We start from the raw sequence: 16,876 nt of genomic DNA on the forward strand, positions 1-16,876 counted from the left end.
GTCAAAAGTAATGCACTAAATAGGGTATAGGGTGCCATTGACTGTGGAGCTAAGGGGTTAACTGTGTCGGCGCTAGCTTCCACATCTGGGAGTGATTTGAAACATTCCAAATGGCTTACCACATGCTTTCAGATTGGCTCAACCCCACCAAGCGGCTTGCACTGCGCTGCACTGTCTAGGACTGTTGGAAAAATTATTTATCTTTCTCAATGTGTGTTAATGAAAATGAAATGGCTAAATGGCCTCTGGCTTTTGTGTGTGTGTAAGTTTGTGAATGTTACTGCCAGGGCTGGAGCGCCGCAGTAGTGTTAATGTTAAGAGCGTTGTAGTGGCAAACGGGGTAATTGGTATGTTTGTGTGTGTGCATGCCTAGTCTAAGCCTGTTTTTTTCCCCCAAAAACCATATAGGAAATAACAGCCTGGTTGAGATCCTAAGGCTAAGTGAGGTGACCTTCCACAAACACACATGAATAGAGCCGCAGCCGCACACACTCACACAAACACATTTCTCATACAAACTCCACACAATACAGACAGTTCATGCACATACACAGTGTACAAACCTGCTCTTTCCATGACATTGACTGACCAAGTGAATCCAGGTGAAAGCTATGATCTCTTATTGATGTCACTTGTTCAATCCACTTCAATCAGTGTAGATGAAAGGGAAGAGACAGGTTAAATAAATATTTCTAAGCCTTGAGAGAAGTGAGCAGTGGAGATTTTAGCATATATATCATGGTGTGGCAAAAAATTAAGTGCAATGCATGCCAGCAAAGCCAGGACACAACACTAAACAATACATTAATTGCACTATAAAGGTGACAAACGGTGCCCACAAACTGTTAGGGCCTACATAAAGCTGTCCCAAAAGCAGAGTCCCAACATCTTACCACTGCTACACCTGGCTATCAGCGGAGCCTTGTCTGGCAGTGAAACAGCTCATTCTGCCTCATTTACTGCCATTTAAAAAAAACATAGCTGATATGGCTGACTTGCTCAAACAAATGTGGTTTCTAATGACAATTGAGATGTACAAACTATGGCATAAGGGGACGACAAGCAGATAAGAGTCAATCCGTAATTTCGATTAAGACCTTAATGAGCGAGCTCGGACGTAGTCAATATAACTATTTGTTTAGCACTTTTGAAATGTACAGCGACAGAATTCAGAACATGGGCCATTCTTAGTGTTCTCCCTGTACACCAAATCAGAACCGTAGGATAAATAAAGGGGGCATATAAGCAGTCAATGAAAGCTCTAACAATATTTGATGATTACATTTCTCTAAAACAGGTTACAGGCTACATGTGCACCACCAAGTCAGAACAACAGGCGAAATTAAGAGTTGAAAATATACCAAATTATTAGGGTGAGGCACATGGGGTACTAACATCTTACTACACAACATACACTTAGTATTACTTTCTTAGCTACAGTATACATATCTCCCTGTAATGAATACATGGGCGAAAAAGGTGTAGATTCACACACAGAGGGCAGGAATCGTGGTCACAGGCAGGAGAATCAAAACCTAGGACTGAAGGCTATAACTGGTCCTCACAAACGAGCTAGAAAACAGCTTAGTAAAGTCAAAACAAACAATTCCTCACAAGGCACAAACAGAATGAACTGAACTAAATAAGGAGCTGATGAGACCAGGTGAGTAACTAACACAGGTGAAATCAATTAACAAAAATGAAAGACAGGGCTACGTTCAAGAACACAAGTTTGACTAAGAAAATAAATACAGAACCTTACACTCCCTGGCATATTACATCATTTATGCAGCAGAATACAAGACATCTTTGGACTCACCTTGTTGTGCTGTGCTCACTTGAACAGGAAGGTGGCGCGGCGGTCCTTCGTGGGCAAATACTGTCATCAAAGTCTGTCATTCTCTGGATTTATGGTGCTTTCAAGACAACTGGGAACTCTGAAAAAAAACAAGGTTGAATCATGATGATGTCATTGATCTTCAGGTCATAGCTCTAGAAAGAGGCCTGAGTTCCAGATTTTCAATTCCGAGTTGGATGACCGTTCAAAACGTATTTTCCCGAGTTCCCAGTTGTCTTGAACTCACCGAAGTCAAGTTTTCACAGTTCCGAGTTAATAGCTGTTTTGAGCGCGGCACAAATCATGCTTAATTGACAGCATGGCCAATGTTCAATGTTTATCATTTTAAACTTGGAAAAGATACCCTTAATCCCAGATTTGGGACCACATATTTTTGAATGTCTACACCTTCGTCTGTTCCCCATTCATACAACATATGCAAGGTCCATCAGTCAAGTACTGAATTTCAAGCACAGATTCAACTACAAAGACCAGGGAGCTTTTCGAAATTCCTCATAAAGAAGGGCAGCGATTGGTAGATGGGTAACAATAACAAATCAGACATGGAATATATCTTTAAGCATGGCCAAGTTAATAATTATGCTGTGGATGACGTATTAAACCACCCAGACACATCAAATATGCAGTCGTCCTTCTGAACTGAGCTGCAGGACAGGAAGGAAACTGCTTAGGGATAAGGCCATTGGTGATTTTAAAACAGCTCAATGGCTGTGATGGGAGAAAACTGAGGATGGATCAACAATGTTGTAGTGACTCCACAATAATGACCTAAATGACAGAGTGAAAAGAAGAATAAAAATATACTGAATAAAAATATTCCGAAACATGCATATGTATGCAAAAAGGCACTAAAGTAATACTGCCAAAAAACACGGAAAAGGAATACCCTTTTTGCCTAAATGCAAAGGCTTATGTTTAGGGAAAATCCAACACATCACTGAGTAATTGCCTTCTTATTTTCAAGCATCGTGGTGGCTGCATCACGGTATGGGCATGCTTGACATCGACAAAGACTGGGGATGAAAATAAACAGGATGGAGCTAAGCACAGGCAAAATCCTAGAGGAACATTTGCTTGTCTGCTTTACACCTGACACTGGTAGAGGAATTCGCCTTTTAGCAGGACTAAACCACGAAGCCAAATCTACACTGGAGTTGCTTACCAAGAAGACAGTGAATATTCCTGAGTGGTGGAGTTACAGTTTTGACTTACAGTACCATTCAAAAGTTTGGACATACCTACTCATTCAAGTATTTTTTTTTTTTACTATTTTCTACACTGTAGAATAATACTGAAGACATCAAAACTATGAAATAACACATATGGAATCATGTAGTAACCAAAAAAGTGTTAAACAAATCAAAATATATTTTAGATGTTATATTCTTCAAATAGCCACCTTTTGCCTTTATGACAGCTTTGAACACTCTTGGCATTCTCTCAAACATCTTCACCTGGAATGCTTTTCCAACAGTCTTTAAGGAGTTCCCACATATACTGAGCACGTGTTGGCTGCTTTTCCTTCACTCTGCCATCCGACTCATCCCAAACCATCTCAATTGGGTTGAGGTCGGGGGATTGTGGAGGCCAGGTCATCTGATGCAGCACTCCATCACTCTCCTTCTTGGTCAAATAGCCATTACACAGCCTGGAGGTGTGTTGGGTCATTGTCCTGTTAAAAAACAAATGATAGTCCCACTAAGCCAAACCAGATGGGATGGCATATCACTGCAGAATGCTGTGGTAGCCACGCTGGTTAAGTGTGCCTTGAATTCTAAATAAATCACAGACAGTGTCACCAGCAAAGCACCTCCACACCATAACACCTCCTCCTCCATGTTTACGATGGGAACTACACATGCAGAGATCATCCGTTCACCCACACCACATCTCACAAAGACACGGCGGTTGGAACCAAAAATCTCCAATTTGTACTCCAGACCAAAGGACACATTTCCACCGGTCCAATGTCTATTGCTCATGGTTCTTGGCCCAAGCAGGTCTCTTCTTATTATTGTTGTCCTTTAGTAGTGGTTTCTTTGCAGCAATTCGACCATGAAGGACTGATTCACGCAGTCCCCTCTGAACAGTTGATGATGAGATGTGTCTGTGACTTGAACTCTGTGAATCATTTATTTGGGCTGCAGTTTCTGAGGCTGGTCACTCTAATGAACTTATCCTCTGCAGCAGAGGTAACTCTGGGTCTTCCATTCCTGTGGCGGTCCTCATGAGAGTCAGTTTCATCATAGCACTTGATGGTTTTTGCGACTGCACTTGAAGAAACTTTCAAAGTTTTTGCAATTTTCCGTATTGACTGACCTTCATGCCTTAAAGTAATGATGGACTGTCATTTCTCTTTGCATTTTTGGATTGGTCTTTTACCAAATAGGGCTATCTTCTGTATACCCCCCCTACCTTGTCACAACACAACTGATTGGCTCAAACACATTAAGAAGGAAAGAAATTCCACAAATTAACTTTTAAGAAGGCACACCTGTTAATTGAAATGCATTCCAGGTGACTACTTCATGAAGCTGGTTGAGAGAATACCAAGATTGTGCAAAGCTGTCATCAAGGCAAAGGGTGGCTATTTGAAGAATCTCAAATATTAAATACATTTTGATTTGTTTAACACTTTTTTGGTTACTACATGATTCCATATATGTTATTTCATAGTTTCGATGTCTTCACTATTATTCTACAATGTAGAAAATAGTAAAAAATAAGGAAAAATTGAATGAGTAGGTGTGTCCAAACTTTTGACTGGTAGTTGCTTGAAAATCTTTGGCAATATTTGAAAACTGCTGTCTAGCCATGATCCCCAACACCATACTTATCTAATTAAGGTATATTAGTGTTCGATTTTTTATTAATCTTAAAAAATAATTAAATATTCTACTTTGACATATTTTGTGTAGATCGTTGACAAAAAATTACAATTAAATCCATTTTAATCCCACTTTGTAACACAATAAAATGTAAAGAAATCTAGGGGGGTGTAAACCTTCTATAGACACTGTACATACACAATCCTAATATACCTACATCTGTACATATCATTTTCTTTCCAAATTATATACTGTCTATACACACCATGTATTCAAATTCTGGAATCTGTCACATGCTCACTCTAACATATCTCCTCTGGATTGGTAATTGGACCCGTTCTGTAATTTCTTGTTTAGATTTCTTGTTTAGACTTTTAGATTATTTGTGTATTTGTATTGTATTTGCGAGACATTCTACTGCACTGTTGGAGCTAGAAACAAGCATTTGGCCGCACCTGCTATACCACCAGGAAATTGTGCGTGTGTGTATGCAACCAATATACTTTGATTTGATTTTGATTTGATTTAGTTGACACACACACACACACGCACACACACACACACACACACACACACACACACACACACACACACACACACAAATAAGCACAAATACACATGCACATGCTTACGGCCACATCTGTGCCCAAGCCTGTGCTCCTGAAGTCCCAGACAGACTAAGAAGAGGAAGGCTTAGACCAGGCAGAGACACCCATCTGCTAGTTCCGTCTCCATGGGCCATAAACCTCCTGGCTTTCTGCCCTGGGATGCTCAGTTTCCTGTCCCTGGAGACACAAACACACAATCTGGATCCACTAGACCTGCGTTCAAATACTAGTTGAAAATCATTCCAAATACTAGTTGTGCTTGTTTGAGCTTGCCTGGCGTGTTGGAACCAATAGAAAAGTCCCCAATGTGCAAACCCCGCCCACCTGACACTCCAGGCTCAAAGTATTTGACATTTCAAATAGTATTGGTACCCAGGTCTGCAGACCCTCTCCCTGGAAACACTGCTGGCCAGCCAGGCTAGGCCATAGTGCTATGTGGGTAAAAGGTCCTGGCAGTCTCCAAGCAGCTGTCTCTCTCCTCACACATCTTGGCAAAAGGGGAAGAGAGGAGAGAAGGGAGAGATGAGAGAGGACACCCAGCCAGGGATGATGTTTGGCTTAGGATGGGCCCATTTACGGCCCATGGGCCACCCTGTCCGGCGGTGACAAGTGTGGACTGGATGGACCTGCTGCGCTCACTTCCATCTCAGGAATAGCCCTGGAAGGTAGCCCACTGCTATAAATACAGTCTGCCATAAACAGAGGAGAGGTACACCAGGCAAGGCCAGGCAAGTAGAGAGGAGGACAGTAGCCAGGATGAGCGCCAGATAAATCATCTTTGAAAGATTACATTGTGGGGGAAAGAAACAAGGAGAGAGAGACTTCTAGCAGGAATACTGTAGTGTAGCCCCTTTAAATAGGCGGGGTCAGGGATTCCTGTGGGAGAATGTGCTGTATAAGCCCCGCCCAAGCTGGATCAGGATCAGATACCTTCCTTCACTAGAGTCCTGTCAGTCAAAGCGTGGGACTGGGAGAGAGAATGCTGGATGAGAAGATGATAGCGGCGTAGCGACATGTTGCCGACTCACCGTGGGACGGTTCCCGGGTCCCCCCTCCTGGTTGGCAGCCAGGCCCCATAAATTATGCCTGTTTTCCATCCTTGTTGAGAAGAAGAGATTGTACAGACGTGTTTGATCTGGGGGAATGGGGGGATGTTCCTCGGTGATACAGACTAGTAGGCCTATATGCTTGGGTTTGCTAGTGAGGGCATGCCAAAATCAGGCTTAGACAAATGGAACCAAAGAAACGAAATCATTAGCTATCATCACAATATAATTCTGCTATCATCACCAAAATGAAGTTAGCGAGCTCGCTTGTTTACAACGGGCAAAAATGTTAAACGCGATTTGCGCTGGCTCGTTACAAAACCTGGTACTGAGGATCTGCAGGATCTTGGACCTGCTACTCATGCAGTCCCAGGATTCATTTTAGCCAGGGTTTGTTTCCGTTTCACACCTGCTTTATAGCGCGGATTAGGATACCAAATCCTCCAGGATCCGGATCATACAGTGACATGTGAAAGCGCCCTTAAGATTGTACACTAAAAATGTGGTTCATTCAGTTGACACAGATGGGATTCATTCTTGATGTCCACGTTAGAAAAAAATTATTAACCCAATCTAATATAGATACTGACGTTGATGCCACATTTATATTCAAAACAGCATTACATGTAATGTATTCATTTGATTATGAAAGGAATATTATAAATATTTGATATATGTTCACGTCAGTGTTTATCATGTAGCCTTTCCAAAGTCATAGTTAGAATAGCAATAGTAGGCATGTAGCATTTCCAAAGTATTAGGCCCAATGCAGCTCAGTTGGTAGAGCATGGCGCTTGCAACACCAGGTTGTGGGTTCGATTCCCACGGGGGGCAATTATTAAGAAAAAAAATGTGCACTAACTGTAAATTCGCTCTGGATAAGAGAGTCTGCTAAATGACTAAAATGTAAAAAATGTATTAGTTAGAAGAGCAATAGTAGGCCTCCCCCCGGGTGCACGTTTTGTTTTTTGCCCTAGCACTATACAGCTGATTCAAATAACCAACTCATCATCAAGTTTTGACTATTTGAATCAGCTGTGTAGAGCTAGGGCAAAAGCCAAAAATGTGCACACAGGGGGGGTCCAGGACCGATTTTGCGAAACCCTGCAGTAGATTACATAATTGGCATGGTAGATATGAAAAGTGGGAGTGGATTTCTATAGGCTGGCCAGTGTGGGGTTTCCGAAAATGCACGTGACCGCAATGGCTGCTGCTCTCTAGCCTTGACTCAACTGGCGCGGCTCCGTGAAAACCCGTTTCTTTGCCAAAAACTCGCAGAGCTCTTGTCAGACTCGCACTGTCTGACAAACCAGACCTTCCTATACCGTTCCACCCCTTGCAAACGACGGAGAAACGACTTCGGAAAAGAAGCTCAGGACAAAACATAATCGGTTCGGTCTTCCACCAACCAACACGTCGGTAGGAGGAGTCAACAGGTATTGCTGGCTTTTTATTTAGGCTACTGACAATGCAGTTGTTTGGACGTGTGACAAGTAGACTAGATTCGGCAGAAGCCTCTCCATGTCTCCATCAGTTGAACACTACACTGGCTAAAATCCGTCTAGTAGGCTATTAGTTCGAGGAGAGAGCTGAATGTGGTGTTTCAATCTGTGTGCTGTCATGACTCCGTTTTCCTTTCCAGTTGTGCAGGAATAGCAAACCGAAGCTTTAGCAAGCCACATCCCGCCATTATGTGAACTGTCAAAATGTCATTTGTTGCGAGCCTTGACAGTTATTTAGGTTGCCGCTACAATTTAACAAGCTTTGTCAATAGACGGAGTCATTGCATCGTGCGCTTTTTCAGCCAACACCTCTGTACAGTTTTTGTTGTGCAATTTCGTTTCAAAATTAATCGTTTTAAAGCTTTAAAAACAAATTTGAATTTTTAGATGTCACATTGATGGCTGGGCTGCCACTCGAAATCCTAATTTGCATTGTCCTCCCCCCCACCAAATTATGATGGTCTGAGTTTTGCTGTTTTTATAACAAAGTGGGAGTTGGGAATTTACTCTATTGTGAAGTGGTAAATACCAGTTGGATGCATTCATGTGCTTTGAACTCATTGATAAGAGCAGATTGGCTAGTGGCCAACAAGCTGCGTAAACCATCAACTAAAATTACAGCTATTATGCTTGTAAACTAATTATAGTTTACAAAAACCATATTAATAAATTGGTTTTTATGAATAATGTTTTGTTGCATTTAACTGCAGAAAATGCTGTTATCGAGGTAATTTCCTTAGTAGGTGACGTCAGAGCATGTGAGAGCTCTGGATGATGGATTAGTTTCCCACTAGTAATTACCAGTTGGAGGCTTTCCAAGTGGATTTTTCTCAGTCATATGTGGTAAATTTCCACCTCGCACTTGGTTACGAATGCAGCATAAAGGGTTTATCATAGTCCCAAATGTGTATGCATATGCACAGCAGTGTTCTAGAATATTGGACCGTTGGCTTTCATACTTTTCGAATTCTCAGCACAGCTCAAGCAATTTCTCCAACTGTCAGTACCAAATGAATTGAGGTGTGCGTTCGGGCTGTGCGTCCACCGTGGATGGTGGTCTCGGAGATGAGTAGCTATGTCGCAATTGGACACTGGACTATCGCGTCTGTGTCTGTGGACTATGATTTACGCTTTAGGCTGCCTGATACAGCCTACTGTAAGTCGGAAGTTTACAGACACCTTAGCAAAATACATTTAATCCTAGCAGAAATACCCTGTTTTAGGTCAGTTAGCATTACCACTTTATTTTAAGAATGTGAAATGTCAGAATAATAGTAGACTGATTTATTTCAGCTTTTATTTCTTTCATCACATTCCCAGTGGGTCAGAAGTTTACAACACTCAATTAGTATTTGGTTGCATTGCCTTTAAATTGTTTAACTTGGGTCAAACGTTTCAGGTGGCCTTCCACAAGCTTCCCACTATAAGTTGGGTGAATTTTGGCCCATTCCTCCTGACAGAGCTGGTGTAACTGAGTCAGGTTTGTAGGCCTCCTTGCTCGCACACGCTTTTTCAGTTCTGCCGACACATTTTCTATAGGATTGAGGTCAGGGCTTTGTGATGGCCACTCCAATACCTTGACTTTGTTGTCCTTAAGCCATTTTGCCACAACTTTGGAAGTATGCTTGGGGTCATCGTCCATTAGGAAGACCCATTTGCGACCAAGCTTTAACTTCCTGACTGATGTCTTGAGATGTTGCTTCAATATATCCACATAATTTTCCTTCCTCATGATGCCATCTATTTTGTGAAGTACACCAGTCCCTCCTGCAGCAAAGCACCCCCACAGCATGATGCTGCCACCCCCGTGCTTCCTAAGCCGTGCCCCTTTTTCCTCCAAACATAACGATGGTCATTATGGCCAAACAGTTCTTTTGTTTCATCAGACCAGAGGATATTTGTCAAAAAAGTACATTCTGTGTCCCCATGTGCAGTTGCAAACCGTAGTATGGCAGTTTTGGAGCAGTGGCTTCTTCCTTGCTGAGCGGCCTTTCAGGTTATGTCGATATAGGACTCGTTTTACTTTGGATATAGATACTTTTGTACCTGTTTCCTCCAGCATCTTCACAAGGTCCTTTGCTGTTGTTCTGGGATTGATTTGCACTTTTCGCACCAAAGTACTTTAATCTCTAGGAGACGGAACGCGCCTCCTTCCTGAGCGGTATGACGGCTGCGTGGTCCCATGGTGTTTATACTTGCGTACTATTGTTTGTACAGATGAACATGGTACCTTCAGGCATTTGGACATTGCTCCCAAGGATTAACCAGACTTGTGGAGGTCTACAATGTATTTTCTGAGGTCTTGGCTTATTTATTTTGATTTTCCCATGATGTCAAGCAAAGAAGCACTGAGTTTGAAGGTAGGCCTTGAAATAAATCCACAGGTACACCTCCAATTGACTCAAATGATGTCAATTAGCATATCAGAAGCTTCTAAAGCCAATACATTATTTTCTGGAATTTTCCAAGATGTTTAAAGGCACAGTCAACTTAGTGTATGTAAACTTCTGACCCACTGGAATTGTGATACAGTGAATTATAAGTCAAATAATCTGTCTGTAAACAATTGTTGGAAAATGTACTTGTGTCATGCACAAAGTAGATGTCCTAACCGACTTGCCAAAACTATAGTTTGTTAACAAGAAATTTGTGGAGTGGTTGAAAAACCGAGTTTTAATGACTCCAACCTAAGTGTATGTAAACTTCCGACTTCAACTGTATGTGTCGGGTAGGTTTTTATCTGCCTTTCAATACGCATGTCATGATGGGTTGACTAGATGGGTTGACTTGACTGTGGGACTTGGCAGTAGTGCACCCCCCTTTTGACAAAAAAATTGCATCACCCCCACCCCCAAACATCTTCCTGCGGCTATGGGACTTGGGACATTTTACCTTGGAATATTATGGAATTTAGCCTAGTTCTTCTATACCCCCACTGTGAGTCAATGAATTCTGGCAAGTTACACTGCATGACACAACATTACATTCGTCTGTCAACTACTGAGTGTGTTTAAGAGCTTACTTTTTGTGTTCATTCAACACTCTAAAAAGAAAAGGTTCCTGGAGGTACATTTAGAGGTTCCTCAGATTGCAAAACACGGGTGGAACCCCTAAAGGTGTTTCAAGGAACCTTTTTCCGAAATCACTTTTTAAAAAGGTTCCTCAAATAGATTTCTTGGGTTTGAACCTTTTATGTCATTATTATTATAATACAAATAACATTGAGTGGTCAACAAATTCACTTTATTGACTTTGAAAGTTACAGAAATCCAAATATGCAATCAATCAATAAAAACACAATAATAATTGTCATCAACTATATCAATCAAAAGACCCCAAATATTTTTAGATGCATGAAAAATATTTCACAGGTCAATAATAAAACTCATAGGCATGTAGAGACACCAAAAAAGCATTAGCACATTGAATAACAGCTTTGTAAGTGGTTTCTAATTTGAGTAATGTGGCTGTTACAACTGACCTCGCGTTACTTTACTCTTGTCCCTCTACGCAGCAAAAAGTTTGCCATTCAACATTTGTTGGTAATTTACCCCCCTCATCAAATCCCACAACATTTCTGAACGCACGTCATAGTGGTTTTCACTGATGCTGCATATTAAATATTAAAAAGGAAATGGACCCCCATTGCCACTCCCAATCCCATGGAGATGTCCTCAGGCTCTTTAGTGAGTAGCTCCTCTTCATCTTGGACGTAGCTCTCATCCGCAAAGGGATTCCCATCTATTCTTATGGTAGGTGATGGGAACTTTACACACTGTAAGAAGTACAACATTTTAATAAGATTTAAGGTTACTCAAGTCATATTTCAAACAGTAAGTTAACTGAGTACACCTTACACATGATCACTTCTAACGTTGCATTTATTTATTTGTCTGCTGGAAAGTACTGTTTGTCAAATTTTATTTGTCACATGCGCCGAATACAACAGGTGTAGACCTTACCATGAAATTCTTACAAGCCCTTAACCAACAATGCAGTTCAAGAAATGGAGTTAAGAAAATATTTACTAAATAAAATAAAAAGTAACACAATAAAATTACATAACAATAACGAGGCTATATACAGGGGGTACCGCTACCGAGTCAATGTGCGGGGGTACAGGTTAGTTGAGATAGTATGTACAGTGAGGGGAAAAAAGTATTTGATCCCCTGCTGATTTTGTACGTTTGCCCACTGACAAAGACATGATCAGTCTATAATTTTAATGGTAGGTTTATTTGAACAGTGAGAGACAGAATAACAACAAAACAATCCAGAAAAACGCATGTCAAATTTTATAAATTGATTTGCATTTTAATGAGGGAAATAAGTATTTGACCCCTCTGCTAAACATGACTTAGTACTTGGTGGCAAAACCCTTGTTGGCAATCACAGAGGTCAGACGTTTCTTGTAGTTGGCCACCAGGTTTGCACACATCTCAGGAGGGATTTTGTCCCACTCCTCTTTGCAGATCTTCTCCAAGTCATTAAGGTTTCGAGGCTGACGTTTGGCAACCCGAACCTTCAGCTCCCTCCACAGATTTTCTATGGGATTAAGGTCTGGAGACTGGCTAGGCCACTCCAGGACCTTAATGTGCTTCTTCTTGAGCCACTCCTTTGTTGCCTTGGCTGTGTGTTTTGGGTCATTGTCATGCTGGAATACCCATCCACGACCCATTTTCAATGCTCTGGCTGAGGGAAGGAGGTTCTCACCCAAGATTTGACGGTACATGGCCCCGTCCATCGTCCCTTTTGATGCGGTGAAGTTGTCCTGTCCCCTTAGCAGAAAAACACCCCCAAAGCATAATGTTTCCACCTCCATGTTTGACGGTGGGGATGGTGTTCTTGAGGTCATAGGCAGCATTCCTCCTCCTCCAAACACAGCGAGTTGAGTTGATGCCAAAGAGCTCGATTTTGGTCTCATCTGACCACAACACTTTCACCCAGTTCTCCTCTGAATCATTCAGATGTTCATTGGCAAACTTCAGACTGGCCTGTATATGTGCTTTCTTGAGCAGGGGGACATTGTGGGTGCTGCAGGATTTCAGTCCTTCACGGCGTAGTGTGTTACCAATTGTTTTCTTGGTGACTATGGTCCCAGCTGCCTTGAGATCATTGACAAGATCCTCCCGTGTAGTTCTGGGCTGATTCCTCACCGTTCTCATGATCATTGCAACTCCACGAGGTGAGATCTGGCATGGAGCCCCCAGGCCGAGGGAGATTGACAGTTCTTTTGTGTTTCTTCCATTTGCGAATAATCGCACCAACTGTTGTCACCTTCTCACCAAGCTGCTTGGCGATGGTCTTGTAGCCCATTCCAGCCTTGTGTAGGTCTACAATCTTGTCCCTGACATCCTTGGAGAGCTCTTTGGTCTTGGCCATGGTGGAGAGTTTGGAATCTGATTGATTGCTTCTGTGGACAGGTGTCTTTTATACAGGTAACAAGCTGAGATTAGGAGTACTCCCTTTAAGAGTGTGCTCCTAATCTCAGCTCGTTACCTGTATAAAAGACACCTGGGAGCCAGAAATCCTTCTGATTGAGAGGGGGTTAAATACTTATTTCCCTCATTAAAATGCAATCAATTTATAACATTTTTGACATGCGTTTTCTGGATTTTGTTGTTGTTATTCTGTCTCTCACTGTTCAAATAAACCTACCATTAAAATTATAGACTGATAATTTCTTTGTCAGTGGGCAAACATACAAAATCAGCAGGGGATCAAATACTTTTTTCCCTCACTGTAGGTAGGGGTAAAGTGACTATGCATAGATAAAACAGCGAGTAGCAGCAGTGTAAAAACAAAGGGAGGGGGGCAATGTAAATAGTCCGGGTGGCCATTTGATTAATTGTTCAGCAGTCTTATAGCTGGCGGTAGAAGCTGTTAAGGAGTCTTTTGGACCTAGACTTGGCGCTCCGGTACTGCTTGCCATGCGGTAGCAGAGAGAACAGTCTATGACTTGGGTGACTGGAGTCTTTGACTATTTTTTCGGCCTTCTTCTGACACTGCCTATTATATAGGTCCTGGATGGCAGGAAGCTTGGCCCCAATGATGTATTGGGCCGTACGCACTACCCTCTGTAGTGCCTTGCGGTTGGATGCCAAGCAGTTGCCATACCAGGCGGTGATGCAACCGGTCAGGATGCTCTCGATGGTGCAGCTGTAGAACTGTTTGAGGATCTGGGGAACCATGCCAAATCTTTTCAGTCTCTTGAGGGGGAAAAGGTGTTGTCATGCCCTCTTCACGACTGTCTTGGTGTGACGTACAGCCCACTTGGATCTTCTTTGAGGAGGTAGGGGAGGAGCAGAATGCTACAGTGACCTTGAGACCTTTTTAATTGGAGGGTGTGTAATAAAAAGGCCGGATTAGAATAAATAGATTAGAACGGCTTCGTGCTGTAGAGGGTACATAATCCGTCATTACATTTAATATAATGACGGATAATTGGGACCGAGGTCAGAGGTTAGTCAATTTCATAACTAGAGATTGTCTCGTTATGCTGCTGGAAATGTGATGGAATAAACAATGTGAGAAGAAAATATCCAAGCCAGCACATTATGGTCTGGGTAGGCACAATCTGGTGTAAAAAAGGTTATTAATGTGAGTAGGAAAATGTAAGAATTCTTACAAATCCCCTCCCTGTGTGGTCTCTCAACGAGGAGTACTTCTTAATGAGCGCTGTGCACACATCCATTTAATGGGGTACCTAAAGCAAAAGAGAAACATACAAGATTACATTTACATTAACAATTCTGTTTGTAATACAAATGACATTGATTTGAGGGCGTTGATGATCATCAAGTAAAATTTGAGTATGTGCTATGCTATCAGCTGCAGAATGGAGAAGGAGAGTATAGAGGACAGAGACCGGAGTAACAGAACATACAATAATCACACTGTAAATACATTCATTCACCATTCGGTTAGTATTGGAAAAGACAAAAGGAATAACATAGAACACACTAATCACACTACAAATACATCCACAGACTTTGTAGATGCTAAAGTGTTGGTAGATCCATAGTGAGCTTTAAACATTGTCTTGCTTTAGTCTGAAATGCAGAAGACAGAACGCCCCAATACACCAACATGAAAGACATATAAATTAGAAACATATACAACATTAGTATTCAATATCAAATGCATCTATCTGATCTGTTTTATTTAGTCTTCTTTTTGTCAAGTTGAACATAACCTACATTGGGTCATCTCTGTCTCTCTCTCTCTGTGTGTGTGTGTGTCTTACCTGTTTGTGGAGGTTGACACATTTCTCGATCACAGCTCCTGAACTCTCCACCACTTAACTGGACAAGGGCAGGATAAGACGGGCACTAAAGGGAGGAGGATGGAAAGAGAGAAAGTGTATCATGGGTTTAAATCTTTTTGTCAAGATTAACAGCCTAGATTGGGTAATCTGTGTGTCTTCCCTGTTTACTGAGGTTGCGTTTATCTATCAAAGCAGGCCACCCCGACACACCAGCCTGAAATATATACATTTGACACATTCAATATACAGTGGGGGAAAAAAGTATTTAGTCAGCCACCAATTGTGCAAGTTCTCCCACTTAAAAAGATGAGAGAGGGCTGTCATTTTCATCATAGGTACACGTCAACTATGACAGACAAAATGAGAAAAAAAATTCTCCAGAAAATCACATTGTAGGATTTTTTATGAATTTATTTGCAAATTATGGTGGAAAATAAGTATTTGGTCATTAACAAAAGTTACTCAATACTTTTATATACCCTTTGTTGGCAATGACACAGGTCAAACGTTTTCTGTAAGTCTTCACAAGGTTTTCACACACTGTTGCTGGTATTTTGGCCCATTCCTCCATGCAGATATCCTCTAGAGCAGTGATGTTTTAGGGCTGTCGCTGGACAACACGGACTTTCAACTCCCTCCAAAGATTTTCTATGGGGTTGAGATCTGGAGACTGGCTAGGCCACTCCAGGACCTTGAAATGCTTCTGACGAAGCCACTCCTTCGTTGCCCGGGCGGTGTGTTTGGGATCATTGTCATGCTGAAAGACCCAGCCACGTTTCATCTTCAATGCCCTTGCTGATGGAAGGAGGTTTTCACTCAAAATCTCACGATACATGGCCCCATTCATTCTTTCCTTTACACAGATCAGTCGTCCTGGTCCCTTTGCAGAAAAACAGCCCCAAAGCATGATGTTTCCACTCCCATGGTTCACAGTAGGTATGGTGTTCTTTGGATGCAACTCAGCATTCTTTGTCCTCCAAACACGACGAGTTGAGTTTTTACCAAAAAGTTCTATTTTGGTTTCATCTGACCATATGACATTCTCCCAATCCTCTTCTGGATCATCCAAATGCACTCTAGCAAACTTCAGACGGGCCTGGACATGTACTGGCTTAAGCAGGGGGGACACGTCTGGCACTGCAGGATTTGAGTCCCTGGCGGCGTAGTATGTTACTGATGGTAGGCTTTGTTACTTTGGTCCCAGCTCTCTGCAGGTCTTTCACTAGGTCCCCCCGTGTGGTTCTGGGATTTTTGCTCACCGTTCTTGTGATCATTTTGACCCCACGGGGTGAGATCTTGCGTGGAGCCCCAGATCGAGGGGAGATTATCAGTGGTCTTGTATGTCTTCCATTTCCTAATAATTGCTCCCACAGTTGATTTCTTCAAACCAAGCTGCTTACCTATTGCAGATTCAGTCTTCCCAGCCTGGTGCAGGTCTACAGTTTTGTTTCTGGTGTCCTTTGACAGCTCTTTGGTCTTGGCCATAGTGGAGTTTGAAGTGTGACTGTTTGAGGTTGTGGACAGGTGTCTTTTATACTGATAACAAGTTCAAACAGGTGCCATTAATTCAGGTAACGAGTGGAGGACAGAGGAGCCTCTTAAAGAAGAAGTTACAGGTCTGTGAGAGCCAGAAATCTTGCTTGTTTGTAGGTGACCAAATACTTATTTTCCACCATAATTTGCAAATAAATTCATTAAAAATCCTACAATGTGATTTTCTGGAGAAAAAAAATCTCAATTTGTCTGTCATAGTTGACGTGTACCTAT

At 42.0% G+C, this 16,876-nt stretch overlaps 1 protein-coding gene across 1 annotated transcript in view; it reads left to right on the forward strand.

The window, feature by feature from the left end:
* The first annotated feature begins 7,546 nt into the window (after positions 1–7,546).
* Positions 7,547–16,876, forward strand: part of LOC121550468 (retinoic acid receptor alpha-like) — a 196,554-nt gene continuing 187,224 nt past the window's right edge. The window contains exon 1 of the mRNA XM_045210867.1: positions 7,547–7,776. The gene's annotated coding sequence lies outside the window, so the exon portion shown is untranslated. The remainder of the gene's footprint in view (positions 7,777–16,876) is intronic.

Source organism: Coregonus clupeaformis, chromosome 35 (assembly GCF_020615455.1).
Source record: "Coregonus clupeaformis isolate EN_2021a chromosome 35, ASM2061545v1, whole genome shotgun sequence".
Lineage (NCBI taxonomy): Eukaryota > Metazoa > Chordata > Actinopteri > Salmoniformes > Salmonidae > Coregonus > Coregonus clupeaformis.